This window comes from Anomaloglossus baeobatrachus, chromosome 5 (genome assembly GCF_048569485.1).
Source record: "Anomaloglossus baeobatrachus isolate aAnoBae1 chromosome 5, aAnoBae1.hap1, whole genome shotgun sequence".
Classification (NCBI taxonomy): domain Eukaryota; kingdom Metazoa; phylum Chordata; class Amphibia; order Anura; family Aromobatidae; genus Anomaloglossus; species Anomaloglossus baeobatrachus.
In genome coordinates, this window is record NC_134357.1 from 163,113,322 (window position 1) to 163,132,752 (window position 19,431).

At 42.0% G+C, this 19,431-nt stretch overlaps 1 protein-coding gene across 3 annotated transcripts in view; it reads left to right on the forward strand.

The window, feature by feature from the left end:
- Positions 1–19,431, forward strand: part of BMPR1A (bone morphogenetic protein receptor type 1A) — a 140,864-nt gene that overhangs the window by 35,405 nt on the left and 86,028 nt on the right. For all 3 annotated transcript variants that reach the window (XR_012754231.1, XM_075349000.1, XM_075349001.1), the window contains exon 2: positions 12,336–12,454. The gene's annotated coding sequence lies outside the window, so the exon portion shown is untranslated. The remainder of the gene's footprint in view (positions 1–12,335; positions 12,455–19,431) is intronic.

Consider the following 19,431-nt stretch of genomic DNA (forward strand, 5'->3'; position numbering starts at 1 on the left):
GGTGGTAAATGAGTAAGTGTTCTGCAGACGGCTGCAATTCCCCCTATTCTCTGCTATGGTAAGACGTCTTGTCCAGGCTGAGCAGTCTGCTGCGCCATTCTTTAGAGCTCGAATTTCTGGCTAAATGTGGCTGAGGGAAGAAGAGGGGGGCTCAGGCTCAGGTTACACGTTCTGCGTTCCAGAGTTTGCAGCTACACTTGAAGACTGGAGCCGTGCAGACTAGGAGAGAATATGCAATCTCTGCATCCAGTACCGCCCTGCCCCCACTCCACCGGATCACACATCATTACTACACATTAATATTCTCATACATGGCTAGGAAAATAGCTTGGACCTTGCTGTCCGCACTTGGCCATGGAGTTCCCCCCCCGATCTTATTTAATATACTTTGTGAAGTTTTCTATTCTCTTCTTTGTTATATAATGGTTAGAGGAGCACTTTGTATCACATTGTGAATACTCCAAAATACCCACAGAAGCTGATCACTCAATGTGATGAATGTGTCCATAGATCCATGAGCGGCTGGGGCTCCTATCTCTACTTGCAAATTGGTAATGACATTGAATTGCTTCAGAGAATCCGTCAGAGGGTCCATTTACACCTTAGACTAAAATTTGTTGAACCCCGCAATGGTCTATGTATGGGCGCCTACTGACTAGTCCCCAGCAGATGTCAAGGTAGGGGGTTAATAATCTTTATTTTCCAGGCTCAGAGGACATGGGAATACGCAGCTGATCCGCACGTCCCTGTTTATGGGGGTGTCTGAAAAAATGGCTGTCTGACCCCACAATGAGTCCACAGGCCTCCATACACATTAAATAGTTGTTTGACACCTGAAAACATACTCAGATGACTTCAATATATATAGGAGGCCCTGTAAACTAGGTAATTTCCTTGATAACTGCAAAATCCCATTCTCCAACCTGAAAAACATTGAGCCATAAAGGCCTGATGTGCATGTAGCCCCTTCAGAAAGGAGGAGGATGTGAACTCTAGCGCCATCTACTGGAAGTAGCAATATTAAAAAGTCAAGTGATCTTTAGGAGTTTATAACTGTAAATATCTTATTCATATGAGCATTACCTGTCTCCTTATGCTATCATGCACTCTCCACAAGAAGAAGCCCTGTATTACTAAATAGAATAGCCTCGTGCCCTGTATATCGCACAGACATAGCCCTGTATTACTAAATAGAATAGCCTCGTGCCCTGTATATCGCACAGACATAGCCCTGTATTACTAAATAGAATAGCCTCGTGCCCTGTATATCGCACAGACATAGCCCTGTATTACTAAATAGAATAGCCTCGTGCCCTGTATATCGCACAGACATAGCCCTGTATTACTAAATAGAATAGACTCGTGCCCTGTATATCGCACAGACATAGCCCTGTATTACTAAATAGAATAGCCTCGTGCCCTGTATATCGCACAGACATAGCCCTGTATTACTAAGTAGAATAGCCTCGTGCCCTGTATATCGCACAGACATAGCCCTATATTACTAAGTAGAATAGCCTCGTGCCCTGTATATCGCACAGACATAGCCCTATATTACTAAGTAGAATAGCCTCGTGCCCTGTATATCGCACAGACATAGCCCTGTATTACTAAGTAGAATAGCCTCGTGCCCTGTGTATTGCACAGACATAGCCCTATATTACTAAGTAGAATAGCCTCGTGCCCTGTATATCGCACAGACATAGCCCTGTATTACTAAGTAGGATAGCCTCGTGCCCTGTATATCGCACAGACATAGCCCTATATTACTAAGTAGAATAGCCTCGTGCCCTGTATATCGCACAGACATAGCCCTATATTACTAAGTAGGATAGCCTCATGCCCTGTATATCGCACAGACATAGCCCTATATTACTAAGTAGAATAGCCTCGTGCCCTGTATATCGCACAGACATAGCCCTATATTACTAAGTAGAATAGCCTCGTGCCCTGTATATCGCACAGACATAGCCCTATATTACTAAGTAGAATAGCCTCATGCCCTGTATATCGCACAGACATAGCCCTATATTACGAAGTAGGATAGCCTCGTGCCCTGTATATCGCACAGACATAGCCCTATATTACTAAGTAGAATAGCCTCGTGCCCTGTATATCGCACAGACATAGCCCTATATTACTAAGTAGGATAGCCTCGTGCCCTGTATATCGCACAGACATAGCCCTATATTACTAAGTAGGATAGCCTCATGCCCTGTATATCGCACAGACATAGCCCTATATTACTAAGTAGAATAGCCTCGTGCCCTGTATATCGCACAGACATAGCCCTATATTACTAAGTAGAATAGTATCGTGCCCTGTATATCGCACAGACATAGCCCTATATTACTAAGTAGGATAGCCTCGTGCCCTGTATATCGCACAGACATAGCCCTATATTACTAAGTAGAATAGCCTCGTGCCCTGTATATCGCACAGACATAGCCCTATATTACTAAGTAGAATAGCCTCGTGCCCTGTATATCGCACAGACATAGCCCTGTATTACTAAGTAGAATAGTATCGTGCCCTGTATATCGCACAGACATAGCCCTATATTACTAAGTAGAATAGTATCGTGCCCTGTATATCGCACAGACATAGCCCTATATTACTAAGTAGAATAGTATCGTGCCCTGTATATCGCACAGACATAGCCCTATATTACTAAGTAGAATAGCCTCGTGCCCTGTATATCGCACAATAAGGAATAACGTTTGGAACACCATTCTAAGTCTGAACTGGGTGCAAAAACCTAAAAAAAAAAAAAAATCACTATGGGGAGATAAGGTATGCAACACCAGTGACTATGTAAGGGGAATACATGAAATAGCAGAAACTGCTGTGTGAATACTGACTTGAAAAATCCAATAGCTACATGTAAGAGTGAAAATGTGAAAAATGGAATCTGCATTACTGCCATGAACATATGAATCAAGAGAAATTTAGCTACTGAATTGATCAATGCAATAGAGCCCCAACACTACGCCAAAGTATTTCTCTACGTTGGGGTCCCTAGCTTGTGTGTGTCCTCTCATGCAGTTAAAAAACTTACCGTGTATGGGAAGCTGAGACCCAGGCTATATATGCGTATGATATGGATTGGCAATAGGTGTGTGGGGAGGGTTCACAAACGAAAAACTACTAACAATAAGGAATAACGTTTGGAACACCATTCTAAGTCTGAACTGGGTGCAAAAACCTAAAAAAAAAATCACTATGGGGAGATAAGGTATGCAACACCAGTGACTATGTAAGGGGAATACATGAAATAGCAGAAACTGCTGTGTGAATACTGACTTGAAAAATCCAATAGCTACATGTAAGAGTGAAAATGTGAAAAATGGAATCTGCATTACTGCCATGAACATATGAATAAAGAGAAATTTAGCTACTGAATTGATCAATGCAGAAGAGCCCCAACACTACGCCAAAGTATTTCTCTACGTTGGGGTCCCTAGCTTGTGTGTGTCCTCTCATGCAGTTAAAAAACTTACAGTGTATGGGAAGCTGAGACCCAGGCATTTTTCACATTTTCACTCTTACATGTAGCTATTGGATTTTTCAAGTCAGTATTCACACAGCAGTTTCTGCTATTTCATGTATTCCCCTTACATAGTCACTGGTGTTGCATACCTTATCTCCCCATACTGTATATCGCACAGACATAGCCCTATATTACTAAGTAGAATAGCCTCGTGCCCTGTATATCGCACAGACATAGCCCTATATTACTAAGTAGAATAGCCTCATGCCCTGTATATCGCACAGACATAGCCCTATATTACTAAGTAGGATAGCCTCGTGCCCTGTATATCGCACAGACATAGCCCTATATTACTAAGTAGGATAGCCTCGTGCCCTGTATATCGCACAGACATAGCCCTGTATTACTAAGTAGAATAGCCTCGTGCCCTGTATATCGCACAGACATAGCCCTGTATTACTAAGTAGAATAGCCTCATGCCCTGTATATCGCACAGACATAGCCCTATATTACTAAGTAGGATAGCCTCGTGCCCTGTATATCGCACAGACATAGCCCTATATTACTAAGTAGGATAGCCTCGTGCCCTGTATATCGCACAGACATAGCCCTATATTACTAAGTAGAATAGCCTCGTGCCCTGTATATCGCACAGACATAGCCCTGTATTACTAAGTAGAATAGCCTCGTGCCCTGTATATCGCACAGACATAGCCCTATATTACTAAGTAGAATAGCCTCGTGCCCTGTGTATTGCACAGACATAGCCCTATATTACGAAGTAGAATAGCCTCGTGCCCTGTATATCGCACAGACATAGCCCTATATTACTAAGTAGGATAGCCTCATGCCCTGTATATCGCACAGACATAGCCCTATATTACTAAGTAGAATAGCCTCGTGCCCTGTATATCGCACAGACATAGCCCTATATTACTAAGTAGAATAGTATCGTGCCCTGTATATCGCACAGACATAGCCCTATATTACTAAGTAGAATAGTCTCGTGCCTTGTATATCGCACAGACATAGCCCTATATTACTAAGTAGAATAGCCTCGTGCCCTGTATATCGCACAGACATAGCCCTATATTACTAAGTAGGATAGCCTCGTGCCCTGTATATCGCACAGACATAGCCCTATATTACTAAGTAGAATAGCCTCGTGCCCTGTATATCGCACAGACATAGCCCTATATTACTAAGTAGAATAGCCTCGTGCCCTGTATATCGCACAGACATAGCCCTATATTACTAAGTAGAATAGCCTCGTGCCCTGTATATCGCACAGACATAGCCCTATATTACTAAGTAGAATAGTATCGTGCCCTGTATATCGCACAGACATAGCCCTGTATTACTAAATAGAATAGCCTCGTGCCCTGTATATCGCAGAGACATAGCCCTGTATTACTAAGTAGAATAGCCTCGTGCCCTGTATATCGCACAGACATAGCCCTGTATTACTAAGTAGAATAGCCTCGTGCCCTGTATATCGCACAGACATAGCCCTGTATTACTAAGTAGAATAGCCTCGTGCCCTGTATATCGCACAGACATAGCCCTGTATTACTAAGTAGAATAGTATCGTGCCCTGTATATCGCACAGACATAGCCCTATATTACTAAGTAGAATAGTATCGTGCCCTGTATATCGCACAGACATAGCCCTGTATTACTAAGTAGAATAGCCTCGTGCCCTGTATATCGCACAGACATAGCCCTGTATTACTAAGTAGAATAGTATCGTGCCCTGTATATCGCACAGACATAGCCCTATATTACTAAGTAGAATAGCCTCGTGCCCTGTATATCGCACAGACATAGCCCTGTATTACTAAGTAGAATAGTATCGTGCCCTGTATATCGCACAGACATAGCCCTGTATTACTAAGTAGAATAGTATCGTGCCCTGTATACTGTCCACAGGATGGTTAATATTTCACAGTTACATAACCACAGGAGCTAACGCTTGAAAACAAGCAGGCATTTATATTGCAGGTGGTGTATCCTGGTATCAATCATCAGTAGAGGGCGAGGTCTGTGTCTGTCATCACTCATGGCTTGGGATCCTGGAAGGTTTGGCACTACTAGAAGACACTCCTTTCCAACTTAGTATTAAATTCTGATGTTTCGTGTACAATCCTGAAAGGCAGCCTGTCTGTGCATTCAAGGTACTGCAGGGAACTAGTGCAATAGGCTTATATGAGGGACTAGTTCATGTTTTGTTGAACAGCATGGTGAGGATGTATGGTGAGGATTTGCTACTATCCAACACATGTAAACCCCACTGTAAAGAGGAGATCTGATTTCTATTTAGCTTCACTCAGTGCGTTGACCCTCCCTCCCCCATAGGATGTTACACAGATACAACCAATTACCATCCATGGCTATGTTCACATATAAGGTGTTTGCTACAGAAATTCTGCTGGAAATACTAAAGTATTGGAAGGAAAAACAGCATACAATATGTGTATTGCCATTTTTTTGCATGTGTTTTTTTTCTCTTCCATTCATTAGGTCCAAGTGTGTGTTCTCAAATAGCTTTCACTAGAGGCGTGTACGTGTCCATGTATGACGCTGACTATTCAGAAATAGACGGCAACACTCCAATGACACAACACCCCTCACTATAGCTTAGAACAGGTTTCCTAGTGTGTAAATGTAAGGCTACAGCTCTGATCTCCTGGTCTAACCTCCTGCATGATTGGAAAGAGCTGGGAGTAAGTGATAACCAAAGCCTTTCATTTAAGGTTATTATACTTGTCACACAAGACTGCTTTTCTCTCACCGCAGAACGATGTTTTACCTTAGAATTATTTCTGATCCCGTGCTTTACCTCTTCACGACACATGACGTACTGGTTAAGTCATGGATCGTGTCAGGTTAATCCCTGCCTGCTGCCACTGGCAGCGATCTCTGCACATGTCAGCTGATTTGAACACCTGACATGTGCGGCTATCAAGCACGAGTGGATTCACTATCAACCTGTGCCTGTTAACCCCTGACATTTTCACAGCGCGATGTAACAGCGGGCCGCAGTAAGCATTCACTCACCCGGCTCCATGAGAAGTCACGTGATGTGATCACGGGGATCCGATGGTCGGCATGGTAGCACATGGTCATGTGATGACTCCTTTTAGCTATCATGAGTCAGTTCCTGTCACAGCCAGCAGAGGGCCGTGTGAGAGGAGAGCTGCGTGTGCAGATCAGAGCAATGCTGCTCTGATCTACAAGAAAGAATGAACAGTCAGACTGCTGATCCTTAGGGGGACTAAAAAAAAAGTTTTAAAAATTTTTAAAAAACCTAAGTTCAAATCCCCCCCCCCCCATTCTCTTTTTTGAAAATGAAAGGGTTATGAAAATAAAAAATATACACATTTGGTATCATTGCGTTCAGAAATGTCCGATCGTTAGCACAAGACGCAAAAAATAAGCCATTGCTAAGCCATAGATCGCGAAAAATGAGAACTCTACGGATCACGGAAAATGGTGCAAAAAGTGCACCATCTTTTTTGGACAAACTTCTGAATTTTTCTTACCCCTTTAGATAAAAGTAAGCCTATACATGTTTGGGCTCTACGAACTCTCACTAACCTGAGGCATCACACCAACACATGAGTTTTACCATACAGTGAACACTGTGAATAAACTATCCCAAAAACAATCTTGCAATCCCACTTTTTTTGCACTTGGAATTTTCTTACTGTTTTTCAGTACACTATATGGTAAAACTTATGGTTTCATTTGAAAGTAAAACTCGCCTCGCAAAAAATAATCCCTCATATTACAAGATTGGCAGAAAAATAAAGTTACGGATCTCGGAAGAAGGGGTGCAAAAAAACAAAACGGAAAATCCCCCGGGGGTGAAGGGGTTAAATATCTGTATACTCTTACTTCCTCCTCTGCCCAGTAGATGTGGTATGGTCAGACCATGTCCCTGTATGGTCAGACACAGCCATTACACAGTACACAGCAGGGACACAGTATCAAGATCCCAGCACAGGAACATTTTTTTTTTTTAAACCACATCAAATTGTGGAAATTATTATTTCAAGATTTATTTATTATGATGTACAGTGGAGCCTTGGATTACGAGCATAATTGGTTCCGGGTGTGTGCTCTTAAACCAAATTACTCTTATATCAAAGCAAATTATCCCATAGGAAATAATTGAAACACAGACCATTCATTCCACAACCTAAAAATATTTACTGTATTTATACAAACTTATTACAGTAATATAAAATGTCCTATATTTATATAAAATTACAATACACTAATACAAATACTGTACAGTAAAAAAACACATAAACATAAAGCAAATTAAACTGCTTGTTAGCTTACAGTAGAATTGTTGGTGTGCGGGCGGTTCAGTATAGAGAGAGAATGGTGGATAAATATGACAAGCTTTATTCTAGTACAATACACAAAAATACACCCCAAATCCATTCTCCCCAAAATAAGGGCAGAACAAAGTCAAATGTGGGGTAGGAATACTGCACAGGCTATTACATTACAGTACAAGCAATGTGTGGTACAGGTTAGCAGAAAGTACAGTACTGTATGATGGACATTCTATATAGTGTATACTGTACAATGGTGTACAGTAAATATGTACAGAAAGATACCGTCAGAGCGTGGAGAAAGGATGGAATTGGAAGTGTGCATGATGCATATTTGCTCTTATTGCAAATCATTGCTCTTAAACCAAGTTATACATTTCTTTGAAGCTTTGCTTGTCTTGCAAAGCGCTCTCAAACAAAGATACTCTTAGGGTGTGCGCGCATGTCTCTGCGTTCTATTCCGCAGCCTTAAAGTCACTGCATGTACGTTTAAATAAGCAGCTGAAAAGCTGCGTTTTGAAAACATTGTGCATGCAGAATTCATGCGTCCTGGATGCTTGCTCTGCCATAGACAGAGTGGGAAAATAATCTGGAATGCATAAAGAAGTGACATGTTGCTTTTTAGAACTCAGCGTTTTGGCAAAATATTTCAGCATGCAAAACACTGCGTTCTAAAACGCAACATGGGGATGGAAGCTGCACAATCTTCATAGATTGTGCTGGGGACGCAGGACGCATGATTTTATGCTGTGGTGCAGAACGCGGCGTAAAATCATGAAAAACCCCACACGTGCGCACAGCCTTAATCCAGAGTTCCACTGTATTTTGTTTGTCTGAAAACCCCTTGACAAGTTCCCTCGTTAGGTGCTAAATATTTTGATAATATCTTTATAATGAAGAAACAACGAATAAATGAAATATATGTTTCATTCCGTTGTGCAGCCAATATTACATTGTGTCCAATTCAACTTAAAGGGAACGATCACCAGGATTTTCGTATATACGGTAAGCTAAAGCCAGTGCTATACTGGCACTATCAGGCTGATTCTCTATATACCTGTAGTGGCCAGCTCAGATGTTTAGGTTTTGAAATCCCAGAAAGTAAAGTTTATAACATTAGCTGCTTGAGTGACAGCAGCAAAGGAGGAGATAATATATTCATAGCTATTCCTTCCCCCATATTAGAATTGGCATAAGTATTATACAAACGATTCACTTTGTCTCTTGCAGGACCTGTGTGAGGTCATACCCATGTGACCTGGTATCCAGCTTTGTTGGCTGAGGCGCCCACCCCTTGTGGTCACATGGGTATGACCTCACAGGTCCTGCAACAGACAAAGTGAATCGATTGTATAATACTTATGCTAATTCTAATAGGGGGAGGGGATAGCTATGAATACCCCCCAGATATTATCTGCTCCTCAGCTGCTGTCACTCAACAAGCAGCTCATTTTATAAAACTTAAGGTTTTGAAATCCAAAAACCTAAGCATCTGAGCTGCCCACTACAGGTATGTAGAGAATCAGCCTAATAGTGCCAGTATAGCACCGGCTTTAGCTTATATACGATAATCCTGGTGAGTGGGTCCCTTTAAAGTGATTTCCAAGTGAGTCACCCAGCAGGAGGTGTGGGGCAGCGAATACTCCTTGGTTTGGTTTCCTTATTCACATCCCTTTCAGCCTTGCTTGTTTTTTACAGTCATTGGAAGGTGCTGGTTCTGATTTACTGCTAGTTCAGGCCATTACATCCAGGGCAAAAGTGGGCGAAATCAGCCGAACCCAGATCGAAAACATCTATCTCTCTAATTGTACCTAGAAGTAATTCCTATGTAAGTAACTGTCTGACTTTTTAAACATTTCTGAGCCGTCTCTGGCCACCTAAGTGTATAGGTACATGTGCTCTTATATTTAGGATACATTTCCCCATATTATACCGTTTGTGTGGCACATCAGAATGGCTGCTCCTCACGGTCTCCTCCACCATTCACTTCTATCCTGGGGGGTTTTGCTCCACATGAGCCTTGGTTTCTTTGCCACCCACTGTTATGTGGCTCATCAGTGGCTATAAGCACATGACTTCCACTAGGTCTGTGCCTTCAATGTCTTTTGAATGTACTGCCTATAAGGCCCCTACACATACCATTAAAGTCATCCAAGCATGTAGAGTTTGCTGGGACCATCTGACTATTTTAATGTGGGTCTCTTACATAAGGCTACTTTCACACATCCGGCTTGAGCTCTGCGGCTTAATCCGGCTGTGCAAGCTATGCAACGGATGCGGTGAAAACACCGCATCCTTTGCATAAGTTTTTCCTTTGCGGCCAGTCTGGTTTTTGCCGCTTGCGGCATGCTACTGAGCATGCGCAGTGGCAAAAACCGCATGCGGCGGCCGGATGCGGTTATTGCCGCATCCGGCCGCCATAGGCATGCATTAAAAAATGCGCCGCATCGGCTGAATGCGGCGCGATGCGGTTTTTTTTGCCGCACGAAAAAACGTGCCAGGCAACGTTCCATCCGGCCGCCGCATCGGCTAAATCTGCCGCATGCGGCAAAAACCGGACGGAACGCAAGGCCATGCGGCACAATGCGGCACTAATTAAAGTCTATGCAGGAAAATCGCAACCGGCAGCAAAAAAAAAACGGTTGCAGGAAAATCGCAAAGTGCCGGATTGTGCCGCATAGCAAAAACCAGAGGTGTGAAAGCAGCCTTCCTTTGTAGAGAATCTGTGAGTGGAAGGGGAAATCTATGCCTGTGCCACTATAACACTACCAGGTACTGCAGATCAGCTCCTAGTGAAATGTGAAGGCGCCAATCTGTAGTATTTGAGCTGTGGAGTCCCACTGCTGGTTGCAGCTCAGTAGAGGTACTGGGTGTTGACCCCAACAATCTAATTTGGTAATAGTGAGAAATCCCTTTAATTAAAAAGGCCTATGAGCAGCTCCAGTGGTTTCGCTCCAACTGTTACTACTTTTTCTTGACCTGTAAGATTTGTCAGTTCCACATTAACGGCGTTCTCCTGTGAGATCTATGGGGCAGAATTACACATTTAGTGTGCCACAATTCCAGCACACATGCCGCTCGCCACATTTATTCTTCAAGACTTCATTCATTCATTCATTCATTTTTTATTTTTTTTACAAATTTGTAAAGTGTACAAGATCTATTAGTGGTGCATGTGAAACTGTTTTTTGTTTTTTTTTTTTGTTTTTTTTTTATTTTTTGTAGTTTGGTGTAATGGAAGCCAGACACTATTTTGACAACACCTTCTCTATCACTGTATTTCCCCCCCAAAAAATGTCACCTATACTCTCCTTCAGGTGGGCACCAGTCTGGCAATGTCAGCACCTGCTCCCCCTCGACTCACGTGGCTTTATGTCACACAATTCATGCAGCCAATCAGCAGCCGCTTCACTGTCCCCTGCTTCAGATGTAACGTGACATCCAGAGGGATCACAAGAGCAGCAGCTGGAACAGCACCCGCACTGAAGGCCAGTATAGGCTGTTATTTTACATGGGGGGGGGAATATGGGAATCGACATGGGGTTGCCAGAGTACTGGAAGACTCCTTTAAGAAAGAGCAGTCTGTAACTTGTAGGACGGTTCACCAAATGTATCACAGAGTTTGTGCCACTGAACTCCTACTTCATGGTGCTGTATATTGGCTATGTGGCTCTGTTCAACCCGTTGTACACCATTAATGACAGAAGACTTTATCAAAACTGCTTTGGAATCAGCGACCCTGTCTCTAATGTTGTCATTGGGAAGTATAAGCCTTGTGTCAGATTCCCTTTAACTGTGTCACCACCACAAACCCCATATTGTCAGCAGAACTGACCTGGTGCTTCTGGGCTTGTCACCCAACTTCTATAACATATGTGAGATCCCTTTATGCAGCATTGATTATAAACTACCTTTTGTGTACCATATATATTATATTTAATACTGATAATAGGATATAGCTTCTTGTGGAATTACGTTTCTTTTTTTTGTTAGGTATGTCTTGTGAAGATCGTAGAGGAAGTACAATAGTCTCATTAGATTCCCTTTTTTGGTGAATTTACCTTGTAAACCCTCGGATTCAGGTGGCGGCACGGAAATAAGTTACTTCAATGCTATGCGTATAAATGAAATTATATTGTGCAGGCGCGGATGCTATGTGATATCCTCCGCAGGGCTCCAGTTCCCTAGTGTCTGCCTCAGAGTAAACAATTGCAGGTTACAAATGACTTATTCTAATGGATTGGAAAAAAGGAGGTTGGTAACCTTGGGAGGAGGTCAGGCAGATCCTGGAATTCTTTAGTACTGCCATGAGTAGATAAGATTACCGCTGGGTGGAGCAGCTGGGATTATTGCGAGCTTCCTTTTTTCACATTTGAATTGATTTATCCTGTGTGGCTGAATATATCTGCTGCAGGCAAGATCCGACAGGCAAAGGCTCCATATTGTCACATTAAAGTGTGTGTATGCCTCTTACATTGCCTTGTTTTTGTGTTTTCTAGGTCTGCAAAAATATGCATCAGTTTTACACCTCTTTGGAGTTAATGAACAGGAAATACGGGTAAAATCGCTGATTATCTCTGAGGACGATCATTTTCCCAGTGCTGAAGAATTGGGTAAAGTAAGTGATCTGTGTTCATGATGAGTTATACTTCAACAATTTGCATTCTATCATATATACACCTTGGTTTACGAGTATTTCACTATACGAGCAAAGCTTGCTGTAAATCTGTAACTCGGTTCACGAGAAAGCTTTGCTGTACGAGCAAATATTGACCGCACACACTTCCGGTTCCGTACTATAACCGCGCTCTGACCCACTCTTGCAGTCCACACAAACACGCATATTATGCTCACCTTACCTTCCGTTCCCTCGCCGGCCTCCTGGTTCTTGTAGTCCGCCAGTACAGGATGGGTATTGGGTAACCATTGCGACGATGGAGGAACTTCCGCTGACAGCACTTCTCAAAGGAAAGTGGCTTATGCCTTTTGACGTCAGCGCTCTGGCAGCGGAAGCTCCCGCATCAGTCGCGATGGTTACCCGATACACATCCTGTACCGGTGGGCTACAAGATCTAGGAGGCCGGCGAGGGAATGGAAGATAAGGTGAGCATAATGTGTGCGTGTGCAATGGCACAATAGGGGTTTAGGATGGGACATTGAACAAGTTGTGGAACGAATTGTCTGAGCTTCCATTATTTCCTATGGGAAATCTTGCTTTGCTAGACGAGTAACTTGGTTTACAAGCACACCCCCAGAACGGATTGTTCTTGTAAACAAAGGTTCCACTGTATATAGAAAGGAACCTGTCACATTAAACATACAGTCCAATATGCAGATATCATGCTATAGATAAGTAGCTGAGCAGAATGGTATTTGGGTTTGCTGGAAAAGATTCAGTATTACTTATTCATTAATATCCCTGGTGTTTGTAGCGTATAGGTTCAGTGGGCGGTCCTACCAGTGATTGACAGCTATCTTTGCATTTACAGTCCCTCATATAGGGACTAGATTCATAAGTATGCAAACACCAGAGACTTCAATGAATAAATTACAAGTTCCTGCAAAAATGAATTAAGCCCTTCCTGTGCTTTTACATCATGCCTGCAGATCAGATACCATTTTCATCATGACAAGATCTCCTAAAGATCATTATTCTTAAGATTGTTCTTTAATGGTCAGATTCACACGCTAAAGGTGACAGAAAAGAAGATTTGGTTCTGAAAACTTGGGACTCCAGTTGGGAAGGAAGAATACATAGTTCCCATTACATTTAGGTTTATGGCAGATATTTGAGTGTGAACATGGTGTTCTGTCTAATGGGTCCATTGTGCATCCTTTGAAACCGATTGCTAGTGCCATCGTTAGAATCGTTATGTTCTTGGCCAGTTTAAGCCGCACCGCAGGTTAATTTTGCTGCAAACGCATAGTGGGCATGTGATTTCTATGAATCTCATCCACAGTGCTTGTACCGTACAATGTAGCATTTTGGACTCCGCAAAAACACTGATTGTGGGTACAGGCCCTTAGAATTTTTTTTTTTTTTTTTTTTACCCAAAATGCCACCAGTCCTGTTTGCTCCCTAATTTCTGATTTCCTATAGTCTAGGCTTTTGCCTCCGATCAACTTGCACATTTGTTTTTTTTTTTCTTCTTCAACAATGTGTTAAGTTGGCATGATTGTGACCAGCAAACAATGGCCAAAGGGTTGCATTTTCACACCAGCCACAGCCTGCTGAGCTATTTGGGAAAGCTTGGATTTATATGGTCTAGAAGCTGTTTTTATCTGACGTGTATCTATACGTGTATATATAAGAGGGGCGATCCAAAAGTAATGATAATCAATAATAAACACAATGAATATATTAAAAAAAATATATTTTTCTACAGTCTCCTAACAAGTCTATACATTTAGTCCATCTCTTTTCTAAACTTAGAATTCCCTTCCAAAAAAATTCTTGAACTTGACCCTCAAAAAGAATCCCTAACAGCGGTTATCACGTCGCTATTGTCGCCAAATTTTTGCCCCGGAGGTGTTCCTTGAGGCGAGGAAAGAAAAAGAAGTCACTGGGGGCTAGATCTGGCGAATAGGGGGGGAGGGTGTTCCACCAGTTCAAAGCCCGCTTCTTGAATGGTTGCCATGGCAACTGTAGCTTTGTGAGCCGGCGCGTTATCTTGGTGAAACAGCACTCCAGCCCGCAGTTTGCCGTGCCTTTTCTCCTTGATAGCCTCCCGCAATCTTCTTATTTGTTCTGCGTAGTAGGAGCCCGTAATAGTGGCTCCCTTCTCCAAATAGTCCACCATAATAATTCCTTCAGCGTCCCAAAAAACGGACGCCATAACCTTCCCTGCTGAGCTTGACAGTTTGAATTTCTTCGGCGTCGGTTCGTCTGCTCGTTTCCATGGCATCGATTGTTGTTTAGTTTTGGGATCAAAGTGGTGGATCCAGGTCTCGTCCATGGTCAAAAAAAACGTGACAAAAAATTCTCCTTGTCTGCTTGGAACTTTTCGAGATTTGCTATTGAAATGTCAACTCGTTTCTTCTTTTGCTCGTCTGTTGACATTTTTGGCACCCATCGCGCGGAGACCTTTCTCATATGCAATTCTTTTGCAAGGATTCTTTGAATACTGCCATATGAGATCCCTGTGACCTCAGCTACATGCCTGATAGTCACTCTTCGATCTGCCAATACAACTTCTTCAACTTTTGACGTTTTCTTCATTGAGGGACGTGGATGGGCGTCCTTCACGATGTTCATCTTCCGTCAATGTTCTTCCCAGCTTAAATTCCTTGGCCCAGCATGCAACTGTAGAATATGGAGGAGAAGAGTCCCCCAATGTTTCCACCAAGTCGCTGTGTATGTCTTTGGTAGTCATTTTTTTCAAGCAGAGGTATTTGATGACCGCTCTGAGCTCGTTTTTTTCCATTTTGATGTTCACTCCTCGGCAGTTCATATTCAAATGAATGTAGCTCCCGGGAATCGTGGCCTATTTAAGTGATTTTTTTTTTCCCCTGGACTAGTGGGTACCTAAGAGAGAAGAAAACATTTTATTTTAATTTCTGTGTGCCATAGAAATAACCGATTATCATTACTTTTGGATCGCCCCTCGTTTAGATAGATGTAATATTGGGCTGGGTTGTAAAGGCAATGAAAATAAGTTTATGGCAAGGATGCAAAAAGTCCTGTTAAACACGTACTCCGGAAAGATAAAAAATTATTATAATGGCCATGCCTTAAAATACTGTAAAGATGAGAGCCATAGTGTTTCCCATCCAAACAGTGCCTGCATTCGGTGTAAGGCCTCACTCCCACTAGCGTATAGATAATCATTCTGATTTCATCCCAAAAAGTGGAACGAATGTTATGCGAGTGCTGTGCGAGTGTGGAATTTTATTTTTCTGCTTCTGTCTCACCTTCCTTTCATATGTCTGTATGCCGTCCATATGACATAAATTTTCTAACATCAGAACATTCTATGTGCGTTCTTGCTAGTTGTCAGAAATAATAAAGCAATCAAATATAAACCTCCAGACAGAATAAATATTCCGATGCTATCCCAACCCCCCCCCCCCCCCCGCCATATATTAAACACTTGCACTCTTTACATATTGCACTGTTTAGCCTGGTTTAAACTAATACAGAGATTTTTTAAAAACGTGAGGTCTCCTCTTGAGACATCTGAGAGACTGCGATGGTCCGTGATTATTGGTTCTTTCCCAGCCATTAACCACCCCAGACCACTGCAGTTCTGGTGCTTCACCTTGGCTCTTCCCAATTGCACTGATACGGTGGCATCAAGCCCTTGTGTTAGTAATGGAAGGGCATCTATTAGACAACCCCATTACTACCCCAGTAATGCAAAAGAAAAAAACGCACACAAAAATACTTTTATTTTAAAAAAGACACTCCACGACACTTTCCCTATTTCACTAATTTATAAAAAAAACAATCAATGCAGATCCAACTTAGTCCAAGGAATCTGACCAAGTACAGAGATGGAAACCTGGAAGACCTAAAAAGAGAGATCAAAACAAAACACTGTCCTTTGTTCATCAATTTGTTGGATACCAATGGTCCCAGGTCCGACGTAGTCCAGCGGTACCCACAATGTTATTTGATTACGTAGATCATGTGCTAGGATGCATTAGTACGAGGCTCCATAGACTTTGAGCAGCAGCCAGTCCTGGCTCACTGCGCACTGAGAGACGTAGGACACTGATGAGCGGTGACGTCAGGAACGTTTCCACTCATCACATTTTTTTCCCTCTTCATACCATTGTTTGTAGCACCAAAGATCTTCTATGGGTTTGGATTATCCAGTGGGTGATGTTTACTTAAGGGTGCACTCACACAGCCGGTGATTCTCCCATGCCAGAGAATCGGGACAATTATGCGCATGACAACTATCCTGCGAGCATGAGCCGAGCATGAGCAGAGTGTCATTTACTGTGATCAGAGTCTCTCGCCTGTAAGATACAGAGCCCTGGTGAGAACAACAACTTAATTTCTCCATTGTCAGTGTATATCGGACTGCACTCAGAGTGCACTCCAATGTTTAGCACTCGCCCATAGATTTGAATAGGTGTGCTCTGTTCGATGTACGCTGCCAATCGCAGCATGTAGCAGTTTTTTCCCCATTTCTCTTCCATCATGAGAAAAAAAAAATGCTGGCGTGCACTGCCCTATAGCGTAACATTGGGCCGAGGGCGATCAGATAAGGCTTCAGACAGCACTAGGCCGCGTCTATACGCCAGTATAAGAACATTCTGCTTTGTTTCACTTTTTATTTTTTTCTTTGCTCTTTTCCATGTGTGTTCCTCCACGGTTTCACTGAATTCAGTCTCCATCTACAATGTGAATAGTCCAATAAGAACAAGGAAACCCATTGCATGAATGACTGCATGTGAGTCCAAACGTTTCACCAGCCCTGTTTGTGGATTATAAAGCCAATCTTGTACTTGGCCCAGGTTCTTGGTTGCACCCCAATTTCTTCATAGGAAAGCTATAATCAGAAGATGACTTACTGTTTAATTAGTTTTTTTTTTTTGTCACGTGTAGTTTTTTCTTTTATAAAATGAAGCATTCTGTCCCCATATTGTGATCATTATTAAAAGTAAATAACTCCCCCCCACCCCCACCCCCACCCAAAATGAATAGCCTTTTAAATTTTCATTCCAAAAAATTGAACACTTGGGCTTTAAGACTTGTACTTCCTGCTCTTTCAGGAAGAGTTTCTACCAGGCTCGTTACCCGCAGAGGCAGGACTATATCTGTCTACACAAGTAATTACTCAGGTCTTCTCTTCACATCTCTTCACAATAGGTGCCACCATTCCTTTCCGCTTCACAATGACCTTTGCACACGCTCATTATTTGCTACATCACAAAGTCTGGTCATTGTGGCTAATGTTCGTGTTTTGTTTCCTAAAATAGGAAGTTTGAGTAATAAAAGCCCCTGTGTGGCCAGTGGGAAAACTGCATGATTTCTAATATATAATTCTATTGGGAAGCTTGGCTTAAGTGATAGCCGAGCTCCAACTGACATCGGCCCTGGCTGTTTAACTCCCTAAATGCCATGGTGAATAGGGGTTATAGCATTTAGGAGGTTTTGGACAGGGCAGGGTCTCTCTCTCCAACCGCAATATATCGTGTGCTTTTCATTTGTTGTCATGGCAACCGGAGGTCAAATTATGACCTCCAGATATGCTAGCTACGGTGGCCTTTTATACCATGCCAGGAACATGATTTAAAAGGCGTATTGTCAGTGTAATGCTGACAGGTGTAATACATTATTGCATCTATCAAACTCTCAATAATGAAACCCTACAGTAAACACCGTAAAAAATAAAAAACATAGCAAAAACTGTATTTCCACCATAAAGCCAACAAAATAGTGGAAGAAAACACAATGAAATGTTGTTGCTTAAAATGTCACCTTGTCCTGCAAAAAACAAGCCCCCATACAGCTCTGTCAGGAAAAAAATAGAAAAGCTATTGCTGTCAATATAGAGCCATGCAAAAAAAAAAAAAATTCTTTTATAAAATAGTTTGTGTAAAAGCAGGAAAATAAAACAAAATTCAATATAAATGTGGTGTTGCTGTAATAGTTTTGGCCTTAAATATTATAAAGCGGCCATATCATTCTACAACAATTTGAACAGTATAAAAAAATAAAATAAATCCTGAATTATTGTTTTTTTTTCATTCTGACTCTGGAAAATTGGAATAGAAAGCGATCAAAAAATGTGCCCAAAAATGGTAACAAAAAAAAAACACAACTCATCCCGCAAAGAATAAACCTTCACATGACAGAAATATAAAAAAAGAACTATAGACTTCAACATATGGTGATGCGAAAAATCGTATTTTTAAAAATAGAAAAAGTCGCCCTATTACTTATATTGTAAAGTGAACGGCGTAAAATATAAATTAAAAAATCAATTCTTTAACTGCTGTCAATGAAGTTCATACGGCCATCAAAAGATCACAGTAAGTCTCGGCTCACATTTATCCTGCGCTCTACGCTGAGGCTTCCGTCTGGGTTTATGTGCAAATCTCTGAAAAACGTGATTCTCACAAAATTCCATCCGAAAATTCACAGCAATAAGGCAGAGCGAATAATTTGAACTCTAGTCTAACCTGTGGTCCAGTAGTGTTGATCTTTTTACACGTCCACAAAGGTGCAGTCAGCTACCTTTTGAAGACTGATTCTGCTGAACAGTGGCCCCATGAAGTCCGGAGTAACTCTCCTGCCTCAGTATAGTGTTTGGGTCCTTCTGTGGCTTGACCTCAATCGCGTATATCAGAGATGTAGCTAAAAACCCCAATGTACAGTAAGTGCTCAGTATAGAGCACAGAATAAATTAGAATTGTTGCAAAATACTATCAATAAAGGAATCCACTCAACCCACAAAAAAGTAAGTCCTCACTCATCTGTTAATGGAAATATCATTACTGGTAGCACAAAGGCTCGAGTAAAGCGCTGTCACCTCCCCCCACCCAAAAAAAAAAAAAAAAGAAGAAATCCAGAAAAATGTGAGCTCCGAAATCCAAATCCCCCCCCCCCACGACCCTTGCTTCTGAGCTGCACAATTTGCT